The sequence below is a fragment of the Canis lupus genome, chromosome 9, assembly GCF_048164855.1.
Source record: "Canis lupus baileyi chromosome 9, mCanLup2.hap1, whole genome shotgun sequence".
Classification (NCBI taxonomy): Eukaryota; Metazoa; Chordata; class Mammalia; order Carnivora; family Canidae; genus Canis; species Canis lupus.
In genome coordinates this window covers 44,490,236-44,517,694 of record NC_132846.1, presented here as the reverse complement: position 1 = coordinate 44,517,694, position 27,459 = coordinate 44,490,236, and the positions used below count along the sequence as shown (strand labels likewise).

Here is a 27,459-nt window from a genome sequence, read left to right as displayed (position 1 = left end):
TATATGAAGTTCCAGAACAACTAAAATCAGTCTATGGTAGAAAAAGATCTGAACAGGGACTCCTGAGTGGCTCAGTGGTTGAGCGTCTGCCTTCAGCTCAGGGCATGATCCTGGGGTTCAGGATCAAGTCCCACATTGTGCTCCTTGTGGGGAGCCTGCTTCTTCCTCTGCCTGCTTATGTCTCTACCTCTCTCTCTCTCTGGTGTCTCTTGTGAATAAATACATAAAATTTTATTTAAAAAAATAGAAGAAGATCTGAACAATAGTTGCCTCTGGTGAGTGATGGTAGGTGACAGGGAAGAGAGATTTAAGCTGAGCACTGAGCATCAAAGAGCCAGTCATGAAAAATTATAGGGAAGAGTATTTCAGCCAAGAGGGAGGTTTCTAGAATTGTGTAACATTCCATGTCTGTTTTTTTTTTTTTTTTTACATTCCATGTCTTGATGGAGGCTTGGATTACACAGGTGTACACATTTGTCAAAATTCAGCTATATTAAAAAAAAATCCAGTGATATTTCCGAATTTTTCCCATTGGTCTGACTGATGAATAACTGTTGGTGCACTCGTCTGTCTTTCACAATAGATTGTAAACTCCATGAAAACCGGGACCTTACCTGGCTTCTTCAACAGTATATATATATATATATATATATATATATACACACACACACACACACACACATATATATGTATGTGTGTACTGTATATGTGTATATACATATATACACATATATACGGTATATACATATATACAGTTTATATGTGTATATATACACACATATATAGTATATATATACATATATATAATATATATCCCCAGTAACTAGCACAGAGCTGATAACAATATTGAATATTTCATAATAATAAATATTCATTGAATGAATAAAACTCAATTCAAGGTGTTCTATTTTATGATAAATGTCTCTACTTCAATCTGTTTATTTCAATGAAAAAAATATTTTTCCCCTTAACTGAGCCTTGATGCTATAAAGAAGCAGTATGGTTCAATACTGGGCCAGAAGTGAGAAAAATAAAATTTTGTGTTACAAACCTAAAGTTTGTGTCCCTCTAAAGTTCGTATGTTGAAATCCTATCTCCCAATGTGATGGTATTAGGAGGTGGAGCCTCTGAAAGGTGATTAAGTGAAGTCATGAGGGTGGAACCCCTATGGACAGGATTAGTACCCTTATAAAAGCTTGCCTGCCTCTCATCCCTGCCATGTGAAGATATAATGAGAAGTCAACAGTCTGCCTTGTGGAAGAGGGCTCTCACCAGGACCTAACCATGCTGGCACCCTGATCCTGGACTTCAAGCCTCCAGAACTGTGAGAAATAAATGTCCCTTTTTTGGGGATCCACCCAAGCTGTGATATTCTACTTTAGCAGTCCAAACAGACTAAGACATCTCTCTCAAGGCTTGCTATGGAATCTAAAGTCTTTGGTGCCTTACCATCTCCCATGTCTGAAACAATCTATTTTAATTTACTTTTTAAAACTGTACACAGGGCAGCCCGGGTGGCTCAGTGGTTTAGCGCCACCTTCAGCCCAGGGTGTGATCCTGGAGACCCGGGATCGAGTCCCATGTCAGGCTCCCTGCATGGAGCCTGCTTCTCCCTCTGCCTATGTCTGTGCCTCTCTCTGTCTCTCATGAATAAATAAATAAAATATTTTAAAAAATAAAAAAATAAAACTGTACACAGTAATTGAACACTAAACCAACAGCAGTAGTTACCTAATGGTAGTAGGATTATAGTTTTGATTTATCAAATTTCGTGCAAGTATGTGTATCTCTTGATAATTAGAAAAGTACTCGTTTTTTTAATTGATGCTTTTTAGAGATAGACAATATAAATATCCCACTTAACACTTAAGATGTGATTATAAAAAATGAAATAAATCACATTTCGATGAATTAAACAAATATGTTAAGGTGTTCAAGGAGCAGCATAAGGTAGAGGATAAAGACGAGGCCCCTAGAGTCAAATACCTTAGTTCAAATCCAGCCCCTAAATCCAGTTAGCTATATAAGTTGGGCAATTCACTGATCTTCTCTAAGTCTCCACTTCCTCATTGGTAAAATGAGAAAGATAGAACCTACAACATAGGACTCCTGTGAGGCTTAAGTCAGGTGTATCAATCACTTTAAGTAGGGTGATTGATACACCTGACTTAAGCATAACTGGCTAACATATTGGAGTTCAATAAATGTTAGCTCTTACACTATTGGGCTCTATAAACCACAGAATTCCTATTAAAGGAAAACAAAGAATCATAGAGTGAAAATTCAGGAGACAAATTCAGCTCCTGCACAAGTTAAGAATCCTTACCATGGTAATCCTAACAGATCACGACCTGGTCTCTACCTGAATACTTCTAGAACAGACTTCATTACCTTATGTTGAAAAGTCCTTGTATTCTACAGAAGTTCCCTACTTAGAAATTGCTCACTTTTTAGTTTAGGGTTTTTTTGTTTGTTTGTTTGTTTGTTTGTTTGTTTTTTAGGGGAGGAGAAGCAAACAGATGGAGAGAGAGAATCTCAAGCAGGCTCCAAACCCAGTGTGGAGCTGGACATGAGGCTCAGTCTCACAACCCTGAGATCATGATGTGAGCTGAAATCAGGAGTAGGGCACTTAATCGACTGAGGCACTCAGACACCCCAGAAATTCCTCTCTTTGATGTTCAGTCTGGCCCCTGAAATGACAATGTGTGCTCCCTCCTGAAAGCCTGTGAAATATGTTCAGACAACTTTTATGGCTCCCCTCAGAACATTGTTCATAATCCAAGCAGCCTTCCTGAGACCTGGAAGGGTCACCATTGAGGCCAGGTCCTTCTGAACATCTCCAAATTTGTCAACTTAGCTCTTAAAATGTGGCACCCAGGTAGGTATTCAATACTTGAGACAGGATCCACTTGGTGTGGACACCAGTACTACTACTTCCTAGTGTCTAGACCCTAGATTTTATTAATGCTGTGTGAAATGACTTGTTTTTAATTAGAAGAAACCCAACAGTGGGTCTTATAAAGCTTGTGGTAAATTAAAATTCACTGATACCAAATTAAGTCCCCATTTTATATATTTATAATTTATATTTTCACTTAAATCCAAAGCTTTACATTTCTTTCTTTGAAATTTTGTCTTGTTTGTTTCAGTCAAATGTTTCATCCTTTGAGCCCAATTTGCATCTTGATTGTGTATTCCCCCTCAGCTTAAACATCATTTTGCATAGATAAGTGAATTTTTGTTTTCAAAGAAAATAACATCTTCTCACATGTGTTTTTATTCATTTTTTTACATTTATTTTTGCATTTCACACTCATTTCTTTTTTTTTAAGTTTTTTTTTGTTTTGTTTTGTTTTTTTGTTTTGTTTTGTTTTATTCATTCATGAGACCTAGAGAGAGAGAGGTAGTGACATAGACAGAGGAAGAAGCAGGCTCCCTATGAGGACCCTGAGGCAGGACTTGATCCCAGGACCCCAGGATCACAAAATGAGCCAAAGGCAGATGCTCAGCCGCTGAGCCACCCAGGTGCCCCTCTCCATATTTCATAACATTAAAGTGATATTGAAGTAGAAAAAGTTTTAAAAATGAAGTATTATTGATTTGCTTCCACTGAGAAGGGCTCTCTCAGATCCAGACTTCCCAGGCATATAGTATGGTTCCTAACTTATTCTTTGCCTCTGTGGCCCATGTAGAAGAAGGGCCTCACAGGGAAACCAAAAGAGCAAGCAGGGTACCTCCACATGAGGAGAAAAAAAGGCATTAACTCATTTTTACATGGAGATGTTATTGTGTGGGTGTTTTTCCAGCCAAAGGGTTCATTCAGCAAACATGTATGCAGCACTCTCAATAAGCCAGACGTTGCATTGGATTCTAGGTAAAAAGGACTGAAAGGCACAATCTGCTTTCAAAAATTCAGGATTTAGAAAAGGAGAAATACCTGGAGAACAGGTTGCAGTGAAGGGAGAGAACACACAGCACAGGGACAGCAGAGAGGAAGGAGCCCAGGGAGCTAACACAAACACTTGAGGTGGGTATGGGAGACTGGCGCTGGGGCTAAGAAGTGAGCCTGAGTCCCCCTGGTGCACAGGCAGTGGGCAGATGGCACTCCTGGCACAGGGAACAACATGGACAACGACACGAAAGGCATGAAGAACCACGGTACAGGTGAAAAAGTTCAAGCGAATTTAAAGTGTACTGTAAGTATTAGATACAGAATTTTGAAGACCTTCCATAAAAAAATGTAGAAGTATCTCATTGAAAATTTCCGTATCAGCTTTTTGAGGTGGAACTTTTTTATTTTAGTAAAATACATACAACAAAAAATTTTACCATTTTAACCTTTTTTAGTGTATGATTCAGTGGCATTAACTACATTTACAATATTGCACATCACTAGTCATTTCCAGAACTTCTTCATGATCCCAAACACAAAGTCTATAGACATCAAACAATAACTTCCCATTCCATCCCCCACAACCCTTAGTAACCTCTATTACACTTTATATGAATTCCACATTGCCTCCCTTTTTTTTTTTAATTTTTATTTATTTATGATAGTCACAGAGAGAGAGAGAGGCAGAGACACAGGCAGAGGGAGAAGCAGGCTCCATGCACCGGGAGCCTGATGTGGGATTCGATCCCGGGTCTCCAGGATCGCGCCCTGGGCCAAAGGCAGGCGCCAAACCGCTGCACCACCCAGGGATCCGACATTGCCTTCTTATATCTATGTTGAAATAATATTTGGATATACTGGGTTAAATAAAACATGTTATTAAAATTAAGTTCACCTGGGGCACCTGGGTGGCTCAATCGGTTGAGTGTCTGCCTTTGGCTGAGGTCATGATCCTGGAGTCCCGGAATCAAGTTCCGCATCAGGCTCCCTGCTCAGCGGAGAGCCTGCTTCTCTCTCTGCCCCTCACCCTGCTCATGCTCTCTCTCTCTTTCAAATAAATAAATATTTTAAAAAATTAAGTTCACCTTAATTCTTTATATATATATATATATTTTTTTTTAAGATTTATTTTATTTATTTTGGAGAGTGGGGAGGAGCAGAGGAAGAGAGCCAACTCCCCACTGAGCGCAGAGCCCAACACGGGGCTTGCTCAATCTCTTGCCCTGAGATCATTGACCTGAGTGGAAACCAAGAGTCAGACACTTAACCAGCTGAGCCACTCAGGTGCCCCTCTTTTATTTATTTATTTATTTATTTATTTATTTATTTATTTATTTTTATTTTTTTTTATTTATTTATTTTTTGCCCCTCTTTTTAGATTTTTAGTGTGGCTATTAGAAAACTATTGATGGGGCTCACATTATATTTCTATTGGACAGTGATGTGCTAAAGCAAAATGTGAATACAAGAAAACAAAGACAGATGGTGCTGGAATGAGCAGATCTAGGGTGAGTCATGAGAGGCCTTAGGGTACCTTACAGGATAAAACCTTATAGGTAATGGCGAGCCAGTAATAGACTTACAAGTGAAGTGCTAGGATCAGACTCAGATTTCAAAGACTACTATGGCAGCTATGTGGGTGCTAGACTAGAGGAGAGCAAGGCAAGAGACAGGAAGATCTGTTGGAAGACTCACAATACTAGAGCCTGGAAAGGAAGATCCAAATCAGGGTGGAAGAAGGCAGAATGAAAAAGAACTGGGGGGGGGGGGGGGGGTGGCTGGCTTAATAACCAGAGCACAAGACTCTCAGGATCATGAGATAAAGCCCAGCATTGGGTGTAGCTCTTACATTAAAAAAAGAAAAAACAAAAAACCACGGTTCCTAACAGAATGGCTACAATGAACTCACCTGGATAAGTAAACAAAGTATAACTTTTACAATTTATTTTGAAAGTTTGATGAATATAAAATCAATAGCTTTCCAAAACCATTATAAAAATATGATGAAAATCCCAAAATAGCAATATATACTTTTTAAAAACCACACGCAAAATAATAACCATATAGACACACACATAAACCTAGGTATAAACCCAAAAAGAAATGTGCAAGATTGATATGAAGAAAAATAGAAAAATTTACTGAAGATATAGAAGACTGGAAGAGCAGAGATATATTATCACAGCTATCATATACAGAGCACGTAGCATGTGCCAGGTACCTTACATTATATCTAATCATGTACACATTACAATCCTTTCAACAACCTTCTGAAAGAGGTACTATAATTACTCTATTTTTTTTAATGAAGAGAAGATTGTTTTACAGAAATGCTCAAAATAACATATAAATGCAATGAAAACTTAATTTTAAAAAACTTTTAAAAAAATGAATTGACCACCAAGAGAATAAAAAGACAACCCCAGAATGAGAGAAAATATTTGCAAAGCATGTATCTGGTAAGAGCCATGTATCTAAAATATATAAAGAACTCTTACAATTTAATAATAATAAAAAAGACAAACCAGTTAAAAACAGGTAAGGATCTAAATAGACATTTCTTCAAAGAATATAGACATATGGCCAATAAACACATGAAAAGCTATTTGGGAAATACAGATCAAAACAACAAGGAGATACCACTTCACACCTACTGGGATGGCTCTAAACAAAAAGACAGATAATAAGTGTAGCAATAATATGGAGAAATCAGAACTCTCACACATTGCTGGTGGGAATGTAAAATGCTGCAGCTGCTTTGAAAAAACACTCTGGCGGCTCCTCAATGATTAAACATAGGGTTACCTTATGACCCAGCAATTCCACTGCTAGGTATATATCCAAAAGGAACAAAAACAAATGTCCAAACAAAAGTTCATAGTGCCATTATTCATAATAGCCACAAAGTGGAAACAATGTATATGCCCTTCAGCTGACAAGTGGATAAAGTAGGTTATGGGTTGAACTGTGTCCTCGAAAAAGATATACTGAAGTTCTAACCCATGGTACCTGTGAAAGGGACCTTATTAAAAATTGAGTCTTACTGAAAATTTATTACACACATAATCAAGTTAAAATGAGTTCATACTGAAGTAATGTGGGCCTTTAGTCTAATAGAAATGGTGTCCTTCCATGAAGGGGAGAAGAGACACGGAAACAGGCTCCCATAGAGAAAATCACCATGTAAAGACAGATCCTCAGGGAAGAAAGCCATATGAAGACCCAGGCAGAGGTTGGAGTTATGCAGCTGTAAGCCAAGGAATCCCAAGGACTGCCAGCAACGACCAGAAGCTAAGAAGAGGCACGAAAGGGCCCTCCCCTAGAGCCATCAAGACAGCAAAGCCCTGCTGACACCTTGATTTTGGACTTTAAAACCTCCAGCACTGCAAGAAGAATACATTTCTGTTATTTTAAGTCACCCGGTTTGTGTCATTTTGTTACTGTAGCCCTAGGAAACAAATACACCATAGGATAGAATGCCATTCAGCAGTAACAGAAGAGTACTGATACTTTCTACAACATGGATGAAACTCAAAAACATTATGTTGAGTGAAAGAAACCTGTCATGAGATAACACAAATTGTATGATTCCATTTATACAAAATATTCAGGTCTATAACTGGCAGAAAGATTAGTGGTTGCCTAGGGCTCGCATTCTGGGGAATGACTGCTAATTGGCAGGGGTTTCTTTTTGGGGCGATGAGAATGTTCTAAAATTAAATTGTGGGGCAGCCCTGGTGGCGCAGTGGTTTAGTGCTGCCTGCAGCCTGGGGTGTGATCCTGGAGACCTGGGATTGAGTCCCATGTCGGGCTCCCTGCATGGAGCCTGCTTCTCCCTCTGCCTGTGTCTCTGCCTCTCTCTCTCTCTGTGTCTCTCATGAATAAATAAATAAAATCTTTTAAAAATAAATAAATAAATAAATAAATAAATAAATAAAATTAAATTGTGGTGATGTCTGCACAACTGTGAATGCGCCAAAAACCACTGAATTATACATGTTAAACAATGAGTTATGTAAATTACATCTTGATAAAGTCACTTAAAAAATTATTTAACAAGCTAATTCTAAAAATCTGGAAAAGAAATTCTAGGATTAGTTCCCAAAATAGTTTTTTAAATGAGTATGTGAGCTGATAAAATATACAATTTTCAATAAAATAATGACAGTAATAATCATAAGGGAATATTTATCCTACTACTTATCAAAATAGAACATATATTCAACGTTAAGATATTGTGGTATTGGTAAAAAAAAAAAACAGAAAATTAGGCCGCAGAATAGAAGACTGTCCAGAAATTGACTGTGTATGTGTGAGAAAGTAGTAAATGATAAATGTGGCATTTCAGATTAATGGGTCAAGAATGCATTTAATATTCAGGGTGACACTGTTGGGAAAACAGTAATTATGCTCACACCATTCACTTATTCACACACATCCAGAGGAATAAAAGAAAAACTCAAACACATAATATATAGGAGAAAAGACAGTCATAAGAGAAAACCCTGGGGCACCTGGGTGGCTCAGGTGATAATCTCAGGACCCTGGGATCGAGCCCAGTGTCAGGCTCCCTGCTCAGTGGGGAGTCTGCTTCTCCCTCTCCCTTTGCCCCTTCTGCTCAATCTCTCCCCCTCATCTCTCTCAAATAAATAAAAAATCTTAAAAAGAAAAAAAAGAAAGTAAGGAATAAAAGAAAGAAAATCCTGTTGTTGTGTCTTAGGGTAGAACAGGGTTCTTCAACCTCAGCATTACTAACATTTTAGTCCAGAAAAATTCTTTGTTGTGGAGGGCTTTCCTTTGCATTGTAGGATGTTTAGCAGCATCCCTGGTTTCCACCCAGCAGATGCCCTCATACCACAACCCCAGTTAGACAACCGAAAAATGTCTGCTCACATTACCAAACTAGCCCCTAGCAGGCAAAATATCTCCCACTGGAGAACAGCTCTGGTAGGGAATGACAGCAACAAGATACAAAATACACATAGTAGGGCAGCCCTGGTGGCGCGGCGGTTTGGCGCCGCCTGCAGCCTGGGGTGTGATCCTGGGGACCTGGGATCAAGTCCTACATCGGGCTCCCTGCATGGAGCCTGCTTCTCCCTCTCCCTGTGTCTCTGCCTCTCTGTCTATGAATAAATAAATAAAATCTTTAAAAAAAATACACAGAGTAAAAGACTGATACACTTATTGTGAAATTTAAAACTATGATTTGACAAAAATGTCATGTAGTTAAAAGACAAGCATCAATTTTAAAAAGCACTAAGTTGGGGGCAGCCCGGGCGGCTCAGCAGTTTAGTGCCGCCTTCAGCCCAGGGCCTGATCCTGGAGTCCCGGGATCGAGTCCCACACTGGGCTCCCTGCATGGAGCCTGCTTCTCTCTCTGCCTGCATCTCTGCCTCTCTCTCATTCTGTGTCTCTCGTGAATAAATAAATAAAATCTTTAAAAATAAAAAAATAAAAAGCACTAAGTTGGGAATAAAGATAACAAATATAAATGACAAAAGATTATATCCAAAATACATTAAAAACTATATATAAAAAACCAACCCAATTGATATATTTCTTGAAAGAGTAAATACAAACAGCCAACAATCATGAAAAGATATCCAATCTCTCTAGTAACTAAGGAAATACAAAGTAAAACACAAATTAGAATCATTTTTCATCCATTAGATTGGCAAAAAATGAAAAAGATTAATAGCATCAAAGGTTTAAAAGAGGGGTGCCTGGGTGGCTCAGTCAGTTGAACATCTGCCTTCAGCTCAGGTCATGATCTCAGAGTCCTGGGATCCAACCTTGCATCGGGGTCCCTGCTGCAGGGAACCTGCTTCTCCCTCTGCCACTCCCCTGCTTATGCTCTCTCTCTCACTCTCTTGTTCTCTCTCTCAAAAAAATATAAAAAATATTTTTAATGTTTAAAAGAGCTAGGGAAATAGACATTATTATGCACTGTTGGTGGGCAGTTTGGCATTAAATGTCCACACCCTCCCACCCAGCAATTCAATCTCAGGTTTGAAATATTCACCTAGGCACAGAGACACATGTGGAAGGAGGTTCTCTGACACACTGTGTTTGTAGCCATCTATGGAATCTCACATACTACAAAATCTTACAGCACGGAATTTATGGACCAAGTAGAAATAATAAGGTAGATCTCTACATACATAGGGACAAAGAAAAAGTTTTAAGCCCCATTTTTAAGAATAAAAGTCAAGTTTCTGGGGCACCTGGGTGGCTCAGGTCCATCAGGTCATGATTTGAAAGTCCCCAGGGATCAAGTCCTGCATCCAGCCACCTGCCCGGAGCCTGCTTCTCCCTCTGTGTCTCTGTCCCTCTGTCTCTCATGAATAAATAAATATTTATAACAAAATTAAAAGTCAAGTTTCTGAATAGGTGCAATATGCCATATTTGTAAAATATGTATTAGTAAAAGTTTAACATGAAATCTTACCTATACGTAACTAATATGAATACTTGTCAAAAAATGTAAAGAAAAAGAAACAACAACAACAAAAAACACACATCCCAAGCCGGTAACAGTTCTTACTTTAGAGGTAAGAGATTAAAGAAGATAGAGATGGAAAGAGATCAAAAAGGAACCATTTAAAAAAAAAAAAAAAAGGAACCATTTTGTTTAAATTTCTCACATGAATTTTATTTTTTAAAAAATTTTTAGATTTATTTATTTAATCATGAGACACGACACACACACACACACAGGCAGAGAGACAGGCAGGGGGAGAAGCAGGCCCCACGCAGGGAGCCCGCAGGGAGCCCGACGTGGGACCCGATCCCCGGTCTCCAGGACCAGGCCCTGGGCTGAAGGCGGCGCTAAACCGCTGAGCCACCCGGGCTGCCCTGAATTTTTTTTAAAGGCTGTATGCGTGGACTACAACTAAAATAAATATTAAAAAAAAAAAAATTTTTTTAAACGCACTCAAAAAAAAAAAAAAAAAAAAAGAAAGCTCAACTTGACCAAGACAATTCAGTACTTCTCGCATTAGATTGCTTTCCTCCCGCACTTCCTAATTCTGATAATTAACAAAATCTTCCGTGCAGTTCCTTCTATCCATGTAATACAACTAAAAAAAAAAAGAAAGAAAAAAAAATATATATGGTATTGGAGTGGGGGTGGGGGGTGCCTGGCTGGCTCAGCCGGTGGAGCAGGCCGCACTCGTGATCTTGGGGCTGTGCGAGGGAGCCCCACGCTGGGGGTAGAGATCATTTAAAAATTTTTTTTTTATTTTTAAAAATACAGTATAAATAATGCAGCGTTTTCTAAGGGAGTTTGCGTCCAATCAGTATCTCAAGAGCTTAGAAAGGGCTGGGTCTGCTGCCGATCCACTGAGCAAGCATCAAGCCTGCAGCCATCTCCCGGCTTCCAGGTTGGAGCGGCGGCTCCCGGCAGGGCCCGCAGCAGCGGGTGCGTCTGGGAGGAAAGGGGTGGCGACCGGGGGCGGGGGCGGGGGCGGGGGCAGGTCCCCACGACCGCAGCGGCGGGAGCGCGCGGCGCCGGAGGAGTTGCCAGGCTGACGGGGTCTCGAAGCCTCGTAAGAAGGCTTGGCGGGTGCTCCCAGAGAGGCGAAGGGGCCCCGAGGGGGCGGCCGGGGAGCGCGCGGTGGGCCGCGGCCCGCGCCGAGAGCCGTTGCTGCACACCTGGGCGCCGAACCGCCGCGGGGGGCGGGGCGGGGCGGGGGCGGGGGGCTGCGCCGGGGGAGGGGAAGAAGGGATGGGCCAAGTCGCTGCGGGACGGCGGGGTCCCCGCATAAGTCGCCCCCGCACCCAGTGACATCTCCAGCTCCACAACGCCTCTCCTCGATCCGCACTGGAAGCCCCCTCCTTCCCTCGCACCAGGCGGGCGAAAGGCCCCGCGGGCCCCTCAGTCTCACTTACCTGCGACCCAGGACCCAACCTGAACACCTGCGGCACCTCACGCTGAGGACCTGGAACCCTCCTCGGCCACCTGCGCGCACCCACCCGGATCCACTAGGGCCGAAACCACTTCCGGTCCTGCGGCGGGCTGGAGGACGTAAACCTAGCAGGGAGGTACGCATGGGCGGCGCCATGTCGTACGGAAGCTGCTGGGCCAGCTGTTCCCTCCCCAGTTTCTCCACTGCTGAACAAAGGGTCTGTTAGAATTGGAAAGGGGTGTTTTTGTTTCTGTATTGGTTTTGGTTTTATTTACTTATTTTTAAAGATTTTATTTATTTATTCATGAGAGACACAGAGAGGGAGAGGCAGAGACTCAGGCAGAGGCAGAAGCGGGCTCCATGGGGACTCGATCCGGGGTCTCCAGGGTCACGCCCCGGGCCGAAGGCAGGCGCTAAACCGCTGAGGTTTTAGTTTTAACAGGAGAAGCCTCTGGAACCCTCACAAATGCAACATGGAACGTCTAATTGTTATTACTAATTAGCTCAAGTAATGTTACTCTATCACACTAATTTTCTTGACTGTATTTAACGATAAAGGTAAATAAGAGAGACACTTGTTTACATAATGCATTCTTGATTAGCAGTGTATTTAATCCTATTGCCATAATAATAATTATGCTATCTTTTATAACAATAACCACAATACCTTATATTTATATTTAAAATCATCAGTCAACTAGTCTTTATCAGCAACTATTATATGTGAAGAGGCTAATGGGTGCTATGTATTGTTACTCTGTCATAAGAAGTGTAGCAGGAGAAACGAGATGAACATAAAGAATATAAGGTGTAATAATAGCTGCCATTTGTTGACTATGTACATGCAGTGTGCTAGGAACTTTGCAAATTGCTTTATGTATTTTATCTCAATCCTCAAAACAACCTCCTGAAGCAGTATTATTATTAGTGGCATTTTGCATAAAATGGAGAAAGGTTAAATAAATTTCTCAAGTTTGGAGCTGAGAATCAAACCTCAGTATATCTTCTTGCAAAGCTTGTTGCCCTCATTCTCTATATTATATTACCTTCCATATAGGAAGAGGTTCTAAATTCCATGAGGTAAGTACCCATAAGGGAGAAATTTATGGCAAATATAGAGGATTAATCCCCTGCATTTTAATTTCTCCATCCTGAAACACCTTAAAAAAAAAAACAAAAAACAAAAGTAAAGAGGAAATGCAAATAAAAACCACAATGAGATACCATTACATACCAACCAGAAAGGTTAAAATGAAAGAGACAGAAAATACCGAGTATTGACAAGGTTGTGGAGCAACCAAAACTCTAATATGCTGCTGAGGGAATATAAATTGGTACAGTCATTTTGTTTAACTGTTTGGCAATATCAACTAAAGTTGTGTATATGTATAGCCTGGGTCCCAACAGTTTCACTCTGAGGTATACACCCAACAGAAGTGTATACATATGTTCACTGAAAGGAAAAATTCAAAAAGGAAATAAAAAAGCCCATACCTGTCATTGGCAATAGCCCTAAGCTGGAAACTACCCAAATCCCTATGCTGTTAGAAGTCAGTATGGAGTAATGACTCTGGAAGAGAACATTGGCAGGCTCACAAAGCGCTGATAATGTTCTATTTCTCAATCTGAGTGCTGATTTACATGTATGTTCAGGTTGCTTATTTGTGGGCACTTTCCTGAATTCATATATACTTCAATAAAAAGTTGTTTGTTTTTTAATGAAAGTAAAGGAGTGAAAAGTTTATAAACCCAAAGAAGAAAAAGAATACAAGGGCAGCCCCTGTGGTGCAGCGGTTTAGCGACGCCTGCAGCCTGGGGTGTGATCCTGGAGGCCCGGGATCGAGTCCCACGTCAGGCTCCCTGCATGGAGCCTGCTTCTCCCTCTGCCTGTGTCTCTGCCTCTCTCTCTCTCTCTGTCTCTATGAATAAATAAATAAAATATTAAAACAAAAAAAGAATATGAGTGGAGGTATCAGCAGACAAACAAATCTCGGTGTAACTTTATAAGATGAATTTGATTAGAATGACAGAATATTGATATTTGAGGGATCCCATTGAGGAGGAGCAGAATACATGACACCAACATATGCCACTTTAGCATGTGGATTATTTTGAGTTAAAGATAGTTAAGACCCAGCAGGTTTGGGCAGCCGGGGTGGCTCAGAGGTTTAGCGCCACCTTCAACCCAGGTAGTGATCCTGGAGACCCGGGATGGAGTCCCACATCGGGCTCTCTGAATGGAGCCTGCTTCTCGCTCTGCCTGTGTCTCTGCCTCTCTCTCTCTCTCTCTCTGTGTCTCTCATGAATAAATAAATAAAATCTTAAAAAAAAAAAAAGACCCAGCAGATTCAAGAAAAGTTTTTACCTCTCCCTTAACTATCTGAAAGAATTTAGAATGGGGGTCTAGCCCAGAAAAAGAGCTATTACCGGAGATAATTTTTAATAACTTTTTAATATGTGGCGGGCCAAATATCTAGTTACCATATATCTGCTCTTCTTATTGTCCTGTGAATTACCCTCCTCCCATTTGAAGCCCCGGGCCCCTATCCTAATCTTTAGCTTAAGATGGCATATAAGCTTCAATTGCCTGCTTTATCCTTGGGTCTCGTTCTTATAGGGCTCTCATAGGTACATAATTAAATTTGTTCTCTCCTGTCTTATGTATGTAATCTGTCTTATGTCAATTTAATTAATAGGCCAGCCAGAACTATCTAGAAGGGTAGAGGAAAAATATTTTCACCCCTACACTATAATAAACTGTCTGGGTCCATAAGCAATCACCCTAAGTTGAAAGTCCAATCCAACAAGCCCCATTTGTACATAAAGGATTCCCCATCAGCTTTTCAGTACCTCACTCTTTGTCTTGGTCTTTTTGGACTATTGTAACAAGATACCATCGAGCAGGTGGCTTATAAAGAGCAAGAATTGATTTCTCATAGTTTTGTAGGCTGGGAAGTCAATGATCAAGATGCTGACAGGTTTATTTTGGTGAGTGCCTGCTATCTACTTCACAGACTGCTATCTTTTCATTGTGCTTTCACTTGGCCAAGGGATAAGGAACTCTCCTGGGCCTCTTTTATAAGGCACTAATCTCATTCATGAGGGTTGACTCTCATGACCTAATCACCTCCCAAAGCCCTCACCTCCTGATACCAGGAGGGGGTTAGTTTTCTTTTCTTTTCTTTTTTTTTTTTAAGAGTTTATTTATTCATGAGAGACACAGAGAGAGAGAGAGAGAGAGAGAGATTGGAGGGAGGCAGGGACACAGGCAGAGGGAGAAACAGGCTCCATGCAGGGAGCCCGACATGGAACTTGATCATGGGTCTCCAGGATCACGCCCTGGACTGAAGGTGGCACTAAACTGCTGAGCCACCCGGGCTGCCTGGGGGTTAGTTTTCAACATGTGAATTTTGAGAAGAGACAAAACATTCGATCAATAGCACCTACATATGTAATGATATCCAAGAATCACCAGCCATTGCAGGAATATCTCCAACACCATAATTAACATTTCATTTTTTTTTAAGAGGGAGAGAGAGCATGTACAGGAGTGGGGGAGGGGCTGAGGGAGAGAGATAACCTTTTTTTTTTTTTTTTTTTTTTTGAAAGAGAGAATCTTAAGCAGACTCCACATTCAGCATAGAGCCCAATACAGGGCTCAATCTCACAACCTTGAGATCATGACCTAAGTCAAAATCAAGAGTCAGATGCTTAACCAACTGAGCCACCCAGATACCCCATTAATTAATATTTTCTAAAGAACAGGTATAGAACTCTGCACCCAACATTTTGAGAACACAAATACTTTTGAAACTTACAAGGAAGATTTAAGAAAATTAAATTTTTTTAGCCCATTGAGCAACTCTCTATAAATAGCAAAAAATTGCTATCATACAGATCTCATTCTTTGATCATATTACAATTAAATTAGAAGTCAATAATAAAATCATTTTTGTGACCCCTGGGTGGTTCAGTTGTTGAGCTTCCACCTTCAGCTCAGGGCATGATCCCGGAGTGCCAGGATCAAGTCCCACAGTGGGCTCCCTGCATGGAGCCTCCTTTCCCTCTGTCTTTGTCTCTACCTCTCTCTGTGTCTCTCATGAATAAATAAATCTTTAAAATAATAATAATTATAAAATTATTTTTACTGTCCATATTTGGAGATTTAAAAAACATCTTTTTTTAAAAAAGATATTTATTTATTTATTTATTTATTTATTTATTTATTTATTAGAGAGACAGAGACAACACAAGCTGTGGGAGAGGGACAATCAGACTCCCCATTGAGTGGGGAGCCCCACCCAGGGCTGAATCCTCAGACCCTGAGATCATGACCTGAGCCGAAGTCAGACCCTTAACCAACTGAGCTACCTAATTGCTCCTGGAGATTTAAAAAACATCTTAATAACAGATCAAAGAAGAAATTCCAATGGAAAGTATTTTAAAAAGATTTTATTTATTTATTCATGAGAGACACAGAGAGAGAGAGAGGCAGAGACACAGGCAGAGGGAGAAGCAGGTTCCATGCAGGGAGCCTGACATGGGACTTGATCTCAGGTCTCCAGGATCAGGCCCTGGGCCAAAGGCAGCGCTAAACCACTAAGCCACCTGGGCTGCCCCCTGGAAAGTTTTAATATTAGACTTGAGAGGTAATAAAAATACTATATATGAAAATTTATAGGATACAGGTAAAGTAATAACCTTATATGCATTTATAGTAGAAAATAAGACTAAAAATTATTAAGTGATCATCCTAATACATTAGAAGAAACAAAAAAATAAATTCAAAATAGAAGGAAGAAGATAAAGACAAGACAAAGATTAATAAAATAGAAAAAGATGTAATACAGATGGCCAAAAACTAAAGTTAGGTCTTTGAGAAGACTAATAAAGAAAAAACATTTCTGTGAGATTGATCTAGTTAAAAGAGAAGTACCAACAAATAAATAATATTAGGAATAAACAGGAGGATATAACAAAATAAGCAGAAATTTAAGAAAATAAAACATAGGATGAACAACTTTATGCCAACAACAACAAAAAAAATGGCTAGACAAAAGAATGAAAAGACATGCCACAGATTGAGAGGAAATATCTGCACTTATTTAATAAAGGATTATTATACAAAATATACAAGGAATTTCTGAAATTCAACAACCCAATTAGTGAGCAAAAGTTCTGAATAGACACCTCACTGAAGAAGATATAGGCTGGGATCCCTGGGTGGTGCAGGGTTTGGCGCCTGCCTTTGGCCCAGGGCGGGATCCTGGAGACTCGGGATCAAATCCCACGTCGGGCTCCCGGTGCATGGAGCCTGCTTCTCCCTCTGCCTGTGTCTCTGCCTCATTCTCTCTCTCTCTCTCTCATGAATAAATAAATAAATAAAATCTTTAAAGGAAAGAAAGAAAGCAACCAAGGTGTTCTTCAATAGGTGGATGTATAACCAAATTGTGGCACATCCAGACAATGGCATATTATTCAGCAATAGAAAGAAGTGAGCTATCAAACCATAAAAAGACACAGAAGAATCTTAAATGCATATTGTTAAGTGGAAGAAACTAGTTTGAGAAGGGTCCATACTGTATGTTTCCAACCATATGACATTCTAGAAAAGGCAAGTATACAGCAATAGTAAAAAAAATCAGTGGGGCACCAGGATGGCTCAATTAAGGATGAGCTGAGCGTCTGACTCTTGATTTTGGCTCAGGTCATGATCTCAGGATCGTGGGGTTGAGCCCTATGTCAGGCTTTACACTGAGTTCTAAGTGTGGAGCCTGCTTGAGATTTTCTCTCTCCCTCTTCTTTTGCCCTTTTGCCCCTGCTCACATGCATGTGAGCTCTCTCAAGAAAGAGAAAGAAAGAAAGAAAGAAAGAAAGAAAGAAAGAAAGAAAGAAAGAAAGAAAGAAAGAAAGAAAAGAAAAGAAAGAAAGAAAGAAAGAAAGAAAGAAAGAAAGAAAGAAAGAAAGAAAGAAAGAAAGAAAGAAAGAAAGAAAGAAAGAAAGAAAGAAAGAAAGAAAGAAAAAGAAAAAGAGAAAGATCAGTGGTTGCCAGGGGTTTCTGGGGAAGAAAAGAGGGGTTTATAGGTGAAACACAGATAATTTTTGAGGGCAGTGAAACTCTTCTGTATGATACTGTAATGGTGGATGCATGACTTTATGCATGTGGCAAAACTCATAGAATTGTGCAACACAAAGAGAAAACTCTAAAATAAATTGTGCTCTTTAGTTGGTAATAATGTATCAAGATTGGTTCATCAATTGTAACAAAGGTACCACACTAGTGCAAGATTTAATAGTAGAGAAAACTGTGGATGTGTGTGTTGGGGTGGGGAAGTAGTTTACAGGAACTCTCTCTGCTTTCTGTTCAAATTTTCTGTAAACCTAAAACTGCTCTAGAAAAGTCAATTCATTTTAAAATACCATGCCATAAACTGCTTGATTTGTCTAAAAATGCTTTATTCATTTATTCATTGATTTTGAGGATAACTTAATGTCAAACACTGGGATGTCATATACAGAAAATTCAAGAGGAACTATGGTAGGAGGTGCTAGTGGCCTACCCAATATCTCCATTCTCCCTTCTGCTTAGTAAAAAAAGTAAGGGGGCATTTTTTTTTCCAGGGGGCATTTTAAAAATATATTTTAAATTGCATTCAAAAAATTTTTTTCTGTCTCCATTGGTAATAGGTATGGTTATGTGGTTAAATTCTTTCCAAAGAGGTATAAACAAAAGTTTTTGCACTGGACTCTACATAGTTCTTAAAAGGGGGGCAGACAATTGCCACAGGACCTTTTTCACCTCTTTGTTACCCTTCCATTCATTTCTTGCTAAGAGTAGGACTTGATGGCTGGAGCTCCAACAGCTCTCCACCACAGTGGTACTTGGAAAATGGACGCCAAGTCCCCAGAAATGTGGAATGGAGAGATAGAAGAAGCCTGGATCCTTGGTGCCTTCTGTGGTTTCCACATCAACCTTGAACTACCTACTTCTGGACTTCTTTATATTAGAACATAAACTAATTTTAAGCCACTATAGTGAAGTCTTTGTTATCAGCGAAGAAGCCCTAACTGATACATGAAATGAAAGGTATTAATGATGAATGCATACCATACAAGTCAACTAAAACCTGTTAACTACATGGAGTGCCTGGCTGGCTCAGTCAGTGGAACCAGCTCTTGATTTCAGAGTTGTGAGGTCGTACCCCATGTTGGATGTAGAGATTGCTTAAAAATAAAATATCAGGGTTAAGCATCTGTCTTTGGCTCAGGCCATGATCCCATGGTCCTGGGACCGAGTCCCACATCAGGCTCCTGGCTCAGCATGGAGCCTGCTTCTCCCTCTGCCAGCCAGTCCTGCTTGTGCTTTCTTTCTCTCTCAAATAAATAAAATCTTTAAAAAATAAAATAAAATATTAAAGGGTCCCTAGATGGCTCAGTCAGTTAAGTGCTGGACTCTTGATTTCAGCTCCGGTCATGATCTCAGAGTCATGAGATTGAGTCCCACCTGGGTGGGGGTGGGGGTCCTATGCTCAGCAGGGAATCTGTTTAAGATTCTCTCTCCCTCTTCCACTGCCTCTCCCCCCACCACGTGTGCACACTTTCCCACTCTAAAATAAATAAATATTTTTTAAAATAAAGAAAGAAAATATTTAAAAACTAACAAACAAGCAAATGAAAAGTGAAAACACTTTATTGGATTTGTTTAGTGTGTTGAAGATAAAGCTTAGAGGAACCACTAAATAAGCTTTTTCTGAAAATCCTATTTCCTTCTATTTTTTTTTTTTTTTTTTTTTAAGATTTTATTTCGGGCAGCCTGGGTGGCTCAGCGGTTTAGTGCTGCCTTCAGCCCAGGGTGTGATCCTGAAGACCAGGGATGGAGTCCCAAGTGGGGCTCCCTGCATGGAGCCTGCCTCTCCCTCTGCCTGTGTCTCTGCTTCTGTGTGTGTGTGTGTGTGTGTGTGTGTGTGTGTGTGTGTGTCTCATGAATAAAGTTATTTCTTTATTCATGAGAGACACACAGAGAGAGACAGAGACCTAGGCAGAAGGATCAGCAGGCTCTCTGTGGGAAATCCGATGCTGGACTTGATCCCAGGACCCTGGGATCATGGCCTAAGCTGAAGGCAGATGCCCAACCACTGAGCCACCAGACACCCCAATCCTATTTACTAACATCTCAATTATATTCATTCTCCCTCCCCACTTATCCCTTCTATAAACTTTTATAATATTATTAGGTATCATACAGATTACAAAAATTATGTTGCTATGCACTCAAGAGGCTTATAAGCTAGCTGGAAAGACAAAAAGATAATTTGTTAGCAAATGAGAAGAGGTGTCCTTTTTTTGTGGTTTAGAGAGATCCATATCTTTATCTACTTTCTCTCCCCTAAAGAGCTGGAACTAGACTATCACTTGGAAAAGAACTTCATAAGGCCCCGGCTAATGAGGGTGAGACTCTCCCTGCCATGGGACAAATTCACCCAACAATAGGGGTTGAAATCCTGGTGAATCAGCATTTTTGTTTTGTAGTAAGTGGTATGCATGGGTGTTGAAGTGAATTGCTTTGTGGAGTAAAAGGGTGAGGCATTAGAAGATTCAGGGGACCAGTCAGAGATAAAGGTAAGAGTCAGCAAGGTTCCCAACTTCCTGGGAGAAATAGAAAGATATTTCAGAGGAGAGACTTTGGGGGAGAACGAAATGTTTAAGGTATTTGGGGAGTTGAGTTGAAGTTCTATGTACTTGTAATGTAACCTCATCTTATATCTCTCATAGACAAGGTTCAGTAAAGTCTATCATTCTCCAATGTTTTTGTTCCAGTACATTCTTTGGAGGAATCTGAATAGGTGTTGAATTTTGTATCCAGTTTTGCAAGTGAAAAAGCAAAGGTTATTTCCTGGCCTTCTGGAGCTGAAGGGTAAAGGGTAGATTGCTGTCATCTAAGTCACAGAGCAAGAAGCACGAGAGAACTCCAGTTAAAGATGATGGATTGAACCACATGTAATTACACATCCTAGTGAAATCTCTCTTTAAAGATGGGAAAAATAGGGGCACCTGGGTGGCTCAGTGGTTGAGTGCCCGCCTTTGGCTCAGGGCCTGATCCTGGGGTTCCAGGATCAAGTCCTACATCAGGCTCCCCACAGGGAACCTGCTTCTCCCTCTGCCTATGTCTCTGCCTCTCTCTCTTTGTCTCTTATGAATAAATAAATAAAATATTTTTTTAAAAATTGGAAAAAACAAAATCTCAAGGCAAAAAAATTATAGAAAAAGAAAACCACTAAAATGAGAGCAAACATGGCAAAGACTCAATGGCAGAAAGACAAGTGGGAAAGTTTTATAGTGAAAACAGGGATGACTTCAGATATGCTCTGATTGGTGGTCATTGTTATGGGAAAGCTGGAGATGGGTTAACTAGAAGTCAGGCTTCTTCTTTAAAATTTTAAAGATGTATTTATTTATTTATTTGAGAACATAAGCAGGGGGAGGGGCAGAGGGAAAAGGAGAAACAGGACACACACCCCCACCCCATGCCCATGCTGAGCAGAGAGCTTGGTGCAGGGAGTCAATCCCAGGACCCAGCATCTTGACCTGAGCTGAGGGCAGAGTAGCCTTGACTGACCCACCCAGGTGCCCCTGAAGCCAGGATTCTTAGGTGATTGGTTTGGCTTTCTCTGGTTGGTGCTGTGTTGGAAGTGGGGGCAAAATATAAGGAAACTGACTCATCGACAAGTTCTAACCATTCTAGGCTGTTTGCCTTGGAGGCTGCAGTTTGGCTTCCCAGGCTGGTAGCTGTAGAAGTTATGGGTCAGAGTGCTATTGTCATATATGGTCTGGCTATTGTCTGTTTGTATAGTCAGTCTCTTGGAGAACAGGAGATAAAATCATTAACATTTTGGAAGCTGGAAAACAGGATAGTGGGAACTTACTTAGCAGACTCCATATCTTTCAAAAGACAGGCCAGGAGCAAGCCTGGTTTGCCCCAGGGAACCCCCAAAAGGCTCAGGGACTGGCAACACCAGGTACCTCAAGAAGCAGCAATAATGTTGGGACTAAAAGAAGAATAATTGGTTAAAAGTCTATTTCGGATGCAGTTAGACCACCAGATTTCCTCTCTAGCTGCCAAGTGAGGAATAAGTGGATAAAGCATAGAGGATAAAGTGGAAGATACCTTGTCTAGTTAAGAATAGGGGGATCCCTGGGTGGCGCAGCAGTTTAGCGCCTGTCTTTGGCCCAGGGCGCGATCCTGGAGACCCGGGATCGAATCCCACGTCGGGCTCCCGGTGCATGGAGCCTGCTTCTCTCTCTGCCTATGTCTCTGCCTCTCTCTCTCTCTCTCTCTCTCTTTCTCTCTCTCTCTCTGTGACTATCATAAATAAATAAAAAAATTTAAAAAAAAAGAATAGGGGTGTCATACCAAAAACAGGATTCAGTGAAAATTATTTATTTTCAAGACCTCTGCCTTAGTTTCCCACATCAGCAACCAATATTAGAAGCCAAGTGTTTAAGAAAAATGTTGAGAGGTGCCTGGACGGCTCAGTGAATTAAGCATCGGGCTCTTGATCTAGGCTCAGGTTATGATCTCTGCTCTCAGCAGGTAGTCTGCTTGAGAGTGTCTCTCTCCCTCCCTCTCCCCCATGCTCTCTCAAACAAACAAACAAATAAATATTTAAAAGATTTTACTCATTTATCTGACAGGGAGAGAGAACACAAGCAGGTAGAGCAGCAGGTGGGGGGGGGTGGAGGCAGGGGGGGTGGAGAAGCAGGCTGTCTGCTGAGCAGAGAGCTCAATGCAAGGCTGGATTCCAGGATTCTGGGATCATGACCTGAGCCAAAGGCAGACACCTGACCATCTGAGCCACCCAAGCACCCAGTAAACTTTTTAGAAAAAGAAAAAGAAAAAGAAAAAATTTCAGATAATTTTGTTATGAGCATGTATCAAAATTTCTTTACTATCTTGTAACAAGGGAGAAGACTTATAGTAGGATATTTCTAAGTGGACCAAAATATAATCAGGAAATGGAAAAGTGCATTGTCCTAGGCATATCCTTTCCACTTATCAGATTCTATAGAGTTCTTGCCTTTTATACTCTTTGAGCTCTTATGCAATGCTGAAGAGATATAGATTAATTTGTAGAAAACTGATAGTAATGTAAATAATTATCATCTTTAGATAAATATAAATAAATGCTGTTAGGTGAAGCTTCTATTGACAACCCTGCTCCCACACATCCCTCAATAAGCCAGCTTTGTGTCTACTGAGAAAATTTATTTCAGCATTTTTTTAAAAAGATTTTATTTATTTATTCATGAGAGACACAGAGAGAGAGGCAGAGACACACAGGCAGAGGGAGAAGCAGGCTCCATGCCAGGAGCCTGATGTGGGACTCGATCCCGGGACTCCAGGATCACGCCCTGGGCCAAAGGCAGGCGCCAAACCACTGAGCCACCCAGGGATCCCCTATTTCAGCATTTTTAAAAATGACTTATTTATTTTAGAGAGGATGAAGAAGGGCAGAGGGAGAGGGAGAGTCTCAAGCACACTCTGCACTGAGCAGGGAGCCCAACGTGGGGCTCAATCCCAGGACCTGGAGATCACGACCTGAGCTGAAACCAAGAGTCCAAGGCTAAACCAAGTGTACCCCCTGGGCATCCCATATTCCAACATTTTTGATGAACTTAGGTATTTGGTCTTTGGGTTTTCCTTTAAACTGACTGTAACACCTTTTCCAGTTCCTTCATTAATTAATGAGTTAAGTTAAATCTTTGACATGTATTTATTTCATATCTGCATCTGAGTCATAATTTCCCTTTTTCTTCTTTTAACTATTATCCTTTAAGAAGTCCATTTCAAAAATTTACTTTTGGTAGGGATATTTGGGAAGAAAAAAGATTGGTTAGAAATTCATTTTAGGGGCTTGGCTCAGCTGGTTAAGTTCCAGCCCCATGCTGGATGTAGAGATTCCTTGAAAATAAAATAGTTAGGGACACCTGGGTGGATCAGCAGTTGAGCGTCTGCCTTCGGCTCAGGGTGTGATCTTGGGGTTCTAGAATCCAGTCCCACATTGGGCTCCTTGCAAGAGAACCTGCTTCTCTCTCTGCATCTCTCTCTCTCTCTCTCTCTCTCTCTCTCTGTCTCTCATGAATAAATAAAATCTTTAAAAAATGAAAGAAAAAATCATTTTAAATTAGATATAAAAAAGGAAAGAGTAGTTGGTGAAATTCACCACAGTCTGAACTGACAGGTGAGTGGGTGGGTAAGCGGCTTCTCGGAAGTTTTAATCTCTTTAGTTTTATTAGAATTTCGTGTAGGCATTTTATCAGAAGTTCTAATTTCTTCCTAGAAGGTGGCTGTAAATTACATCATGCGAAAAAAAACCTACATTCTGGTGCTAGTTTGAATTATTTTCTTTTATGGGGTAATGATTCCTGAATCTCCATCTAAAGCTAAATACCTACTCCTAGTGCTATTCAAAGTGTTGGACTGCAGTGAGAAAAGGACTTTGCTCTAAAACATAAAGCATATGGCATCCTTCACTGAAGAAATTGTCCTACAAAAATGTGCTTGCTGACGTAGATACTTTACATTCTGGCACAAACTTTTACCTTATTGAGAATTGATTAAAAAAAAAACAAAACCATTGTGGGGCACCTGGCTGCTTCAGTCTGTAAAGCATGTTACTCTTGATCTTGGGGTCATATGTTCCAGCCCCACACTGAGAGGAGAATTTACTTTTAAAAATAATACTAATAATCAAAGTGCATTGGGCCACCTGGGTGGCTCAGTTGGTTAAGTGTCCAACTCTTGCTCAGGTCAGGTTTTGATCTCAGGGTCCTGAGCTTAAGCCCCTCATTGCACTCCATGCTGGGCATGAGCTTACTTTTAATTAATTAATTAATTAAAAAAAACAAACTGCACAAAATGAAATGTTATTCAGCTTTTAAAAGGAATAAAATTATAATACAGGCTGCAATAGGAATGAACCTTGAAGGTATTTATCTGATTGAAATAAGCCAGACACAAAAGGACAAGTAATGCATGATTCCACTTTTATGAGGTTTCTAGAAGAGTCAAACTCATAGAGACAGGAGGGGAATAGAGATGACCAGGGGCTGGAGGGAAGGAGGAATGGGAAGTTATTGCTTATTGGGCACAGAGGGTTTTTTTGTTCTGTTTTTGTTTTGTTTTTTTAAAAGATTGTATTTATTTATTTGAGAGAGAGAGGACAAGAGAGGCACAAGCTAGGGGAGCAGCAGAGGGAGAGGGAGAAGCAGGCTCTCCACTGAGCAAGGAACTGGATGCAGGGCTTGATTCCAGGACCCTAGGAACATGACTTGAGCGGAAGGCAGACACTTAGCCAACTGAGCTACCTAGGCACCCCTGAGCACAGAGCATTAGTTTGGGATGATGGAAAAAAATCTGGAGATAGATGATGGTGATAGTTGCAAAACAATGTAAATATACTTAATACTACAGAACTATACATTTAAAAATAGTTAAGATGGCAAATTTTAAGTTGTATATGTATTTTTTCACAATTATAAAAATGATTAAAATGATAGATTTTAGGTCACGTGGGTGGCTCAGTGGTTGAGCATCTACCTTTGGCTTGGGTCATGGTCTCGGGATCCTGGGATCGAGTCCTGCATCAGGCTCCCCACAGGGAGCCTGCTTCTCCCTCTGCTTATGTCTCTGCCTCTCTCTGTCTCTCATGAATAGATAAATAAAATCTTTTTTAAAATGATAGATTTTATATATATAATATATATTAATATATTTAATATTATATTACATTATAATATATATTAGTATATATATTATATATATATATACATATACATACATATATATATATATATATATATATGTTACTGCAATTTTCTTTTCTTTTTCTTTGCAGGCCAACTAATCCAAAGACTACATTTTGAACTGTACTACATTAGAGTCCAGACTTCTCAAACTAAATTCATCAAACCCAGCAGATCTTTTCACATGGTACAAACTAGCTCCTTTCTGACTCCCTTCTCCACATTCATTCTATCTCTTTCTCCACTAGTCATTTAGTTACTCCTGCTAGAAATCTGTGAAATGCCCTAGACTCCTGCTTCCCCCTCATCCTTTTGTGTGTAATTTGAGCAATGATTATCTAACTGTGTTGGTCATGAAGAAACTGTTCCTCAGCTTCAAAGTCACCCATCTATGCTCTGTTTTGTGGTGCTGGGGCTGGGTTTCTGCCTCTCATGTTTTTCTGTGGCCAGCCTGGCTCTCTGTTAGGTTCTGCCAATAGTGGGAGATCAGAGGCGGGAAGAAGGGAAAAGGGACTGCTCCTTCTTGTTCGCTTCCTGTTTCTATTCAAGTCACCCAGGCAACAGCTCTTCGTGCCAGCAGCAGCAGTTGGTTCCAGCTCTGGACTCCTTTCCATATTCCCAGAACTAGCCTCATCATGCTCCTTAGACATACCAGTACCAGCTAGGCAGCAATCCTCCTCAGAGATCTGAGTCTCGACACTGCAGAGGCCGACCACTGAGCTACAGTGGTTCCAGCCCTCTAGGGCTCCGCCTTCAGGTGTTTAATCCTAATAATCCCATCCCTGACCTTTTATTTCCCCCATCTACTTCTTGCAATTACTACTTCTTTGTTCTACTTTTCTTTTCAATTCTTCAATGCCTGTAGTATCTCCAATAAATCTTTTTTTTTTTTTTTTTTTTTTTTAAAGATCTGGGCTTTGTCCTGTTTGTTTGTTTGTTTGTTTGTTTATTTTTGAGAGAAAGGAGAGAATGTATGGGCATGGCAGCGGTGGGGGGAGGACAGAGGGAACAGGAGAGGAGAATCCCAAGCAGGCTCCACAACCAGTGCAGAGCTCCATGTGGAGCCCTATCTCAACCTTGAGATCATGACCTGAGCCAAAATCAAGAGACAGATGCTTAACTAACTGAGCCACCCAGGTGCCCCTCCAATAACTCTTATTCTTTTAAAGATTTTATTTATTTATTTGAGAGAGAAAAAAAGATGAGTATGCAGGGAGAGGCAGAGGGAAAGGGAGAAGCAGATTCCCCACTGAGCAGGGAGCCCGATGCAGGGCTCTATCCCAGGACCCTGGGATCATGACCTGAGCCGAAGGCAGATGCTTAACCAACTGAGCCACACAGGCACCCCTTCGATAGCTCTTTATATAAACTTTCTTAGTTAAGATAATTAGTATAGTTGGTTTCTTTCCTGAGTACTGACTAATATGGTAAATGACCCCAAGAGTGGTTCTAGGTAACAGACTTTGAGATATATATATAGGATTTGGGGTTGATTTTTTTTGTACCCTTAAACTCAAATTGAATGTTGAGCAAGCTGTCGATGGAAATGGGATGTTGTGGCATCATAAATGATCAACTTATCACCTTTAGTCATTTGTGGTGAAGCGACCACCACTAAAGCAAATGATTTGGAGCCACATATGACTAGCTGATGGTAATGGTGATCATAACAACTCTAGGTTGAGAGTGGCTTCATTTGCAGCCACCAAAAAATCTACATAAAAAATGGAAAGTTCTGGGGATTCCTGGGTGGCGCAGCGGTTTAGCGCCTGCCTTTGGCCCAGGGCGCAATCCTGGAGACCCGGGATCGAATCCCACATCGGGCTCCCAGTGCATGGAGCCTGCTTCTCCCTCTGC

The 27,459-nt window shown here is 40.6% G+C and overlaps 1 protein-coding gene and 1 long non-coding RNA gene across 3 annotated transcripts in view; one reads left to right on the top strand and one right to left on the bottom strand.

Moving 5' to 3' along the window:
* EXD2 (exonuclease 3'-5' domain containing 2) overlaps positions 1-11,934 on the bottom strand; it is a 62,931-nt gene extending 50,997 nt beyond the window's left edge. The window contains exon 1 of one of the 2 annotated variants that reach the window (XM_072839060.1): positions 11,783-11,934. The gene's annotated coding sequence lies outside the window, so the exon portion shown is untranslated. The remainder of the gene's footprint in view (positions 1-11,782) is intronic. The other variant, XM_072839061.1, reaches the window with a different exon arrangement.
* LOC140640164 (uncharacterized) lies at positions 11,598-26,499 on the top strand. Its single transcript, XR_012036831.1, has 2 exons — positions 11,598-12,016; positions 25,695-26,499. It is a non-coding gene; the product is annotated as an uncharacterized lncRNA (long non-coding RNA).
* The last annotated feature ends 960 nt before the right edge of the window (positions 26,500-27,459 follow it).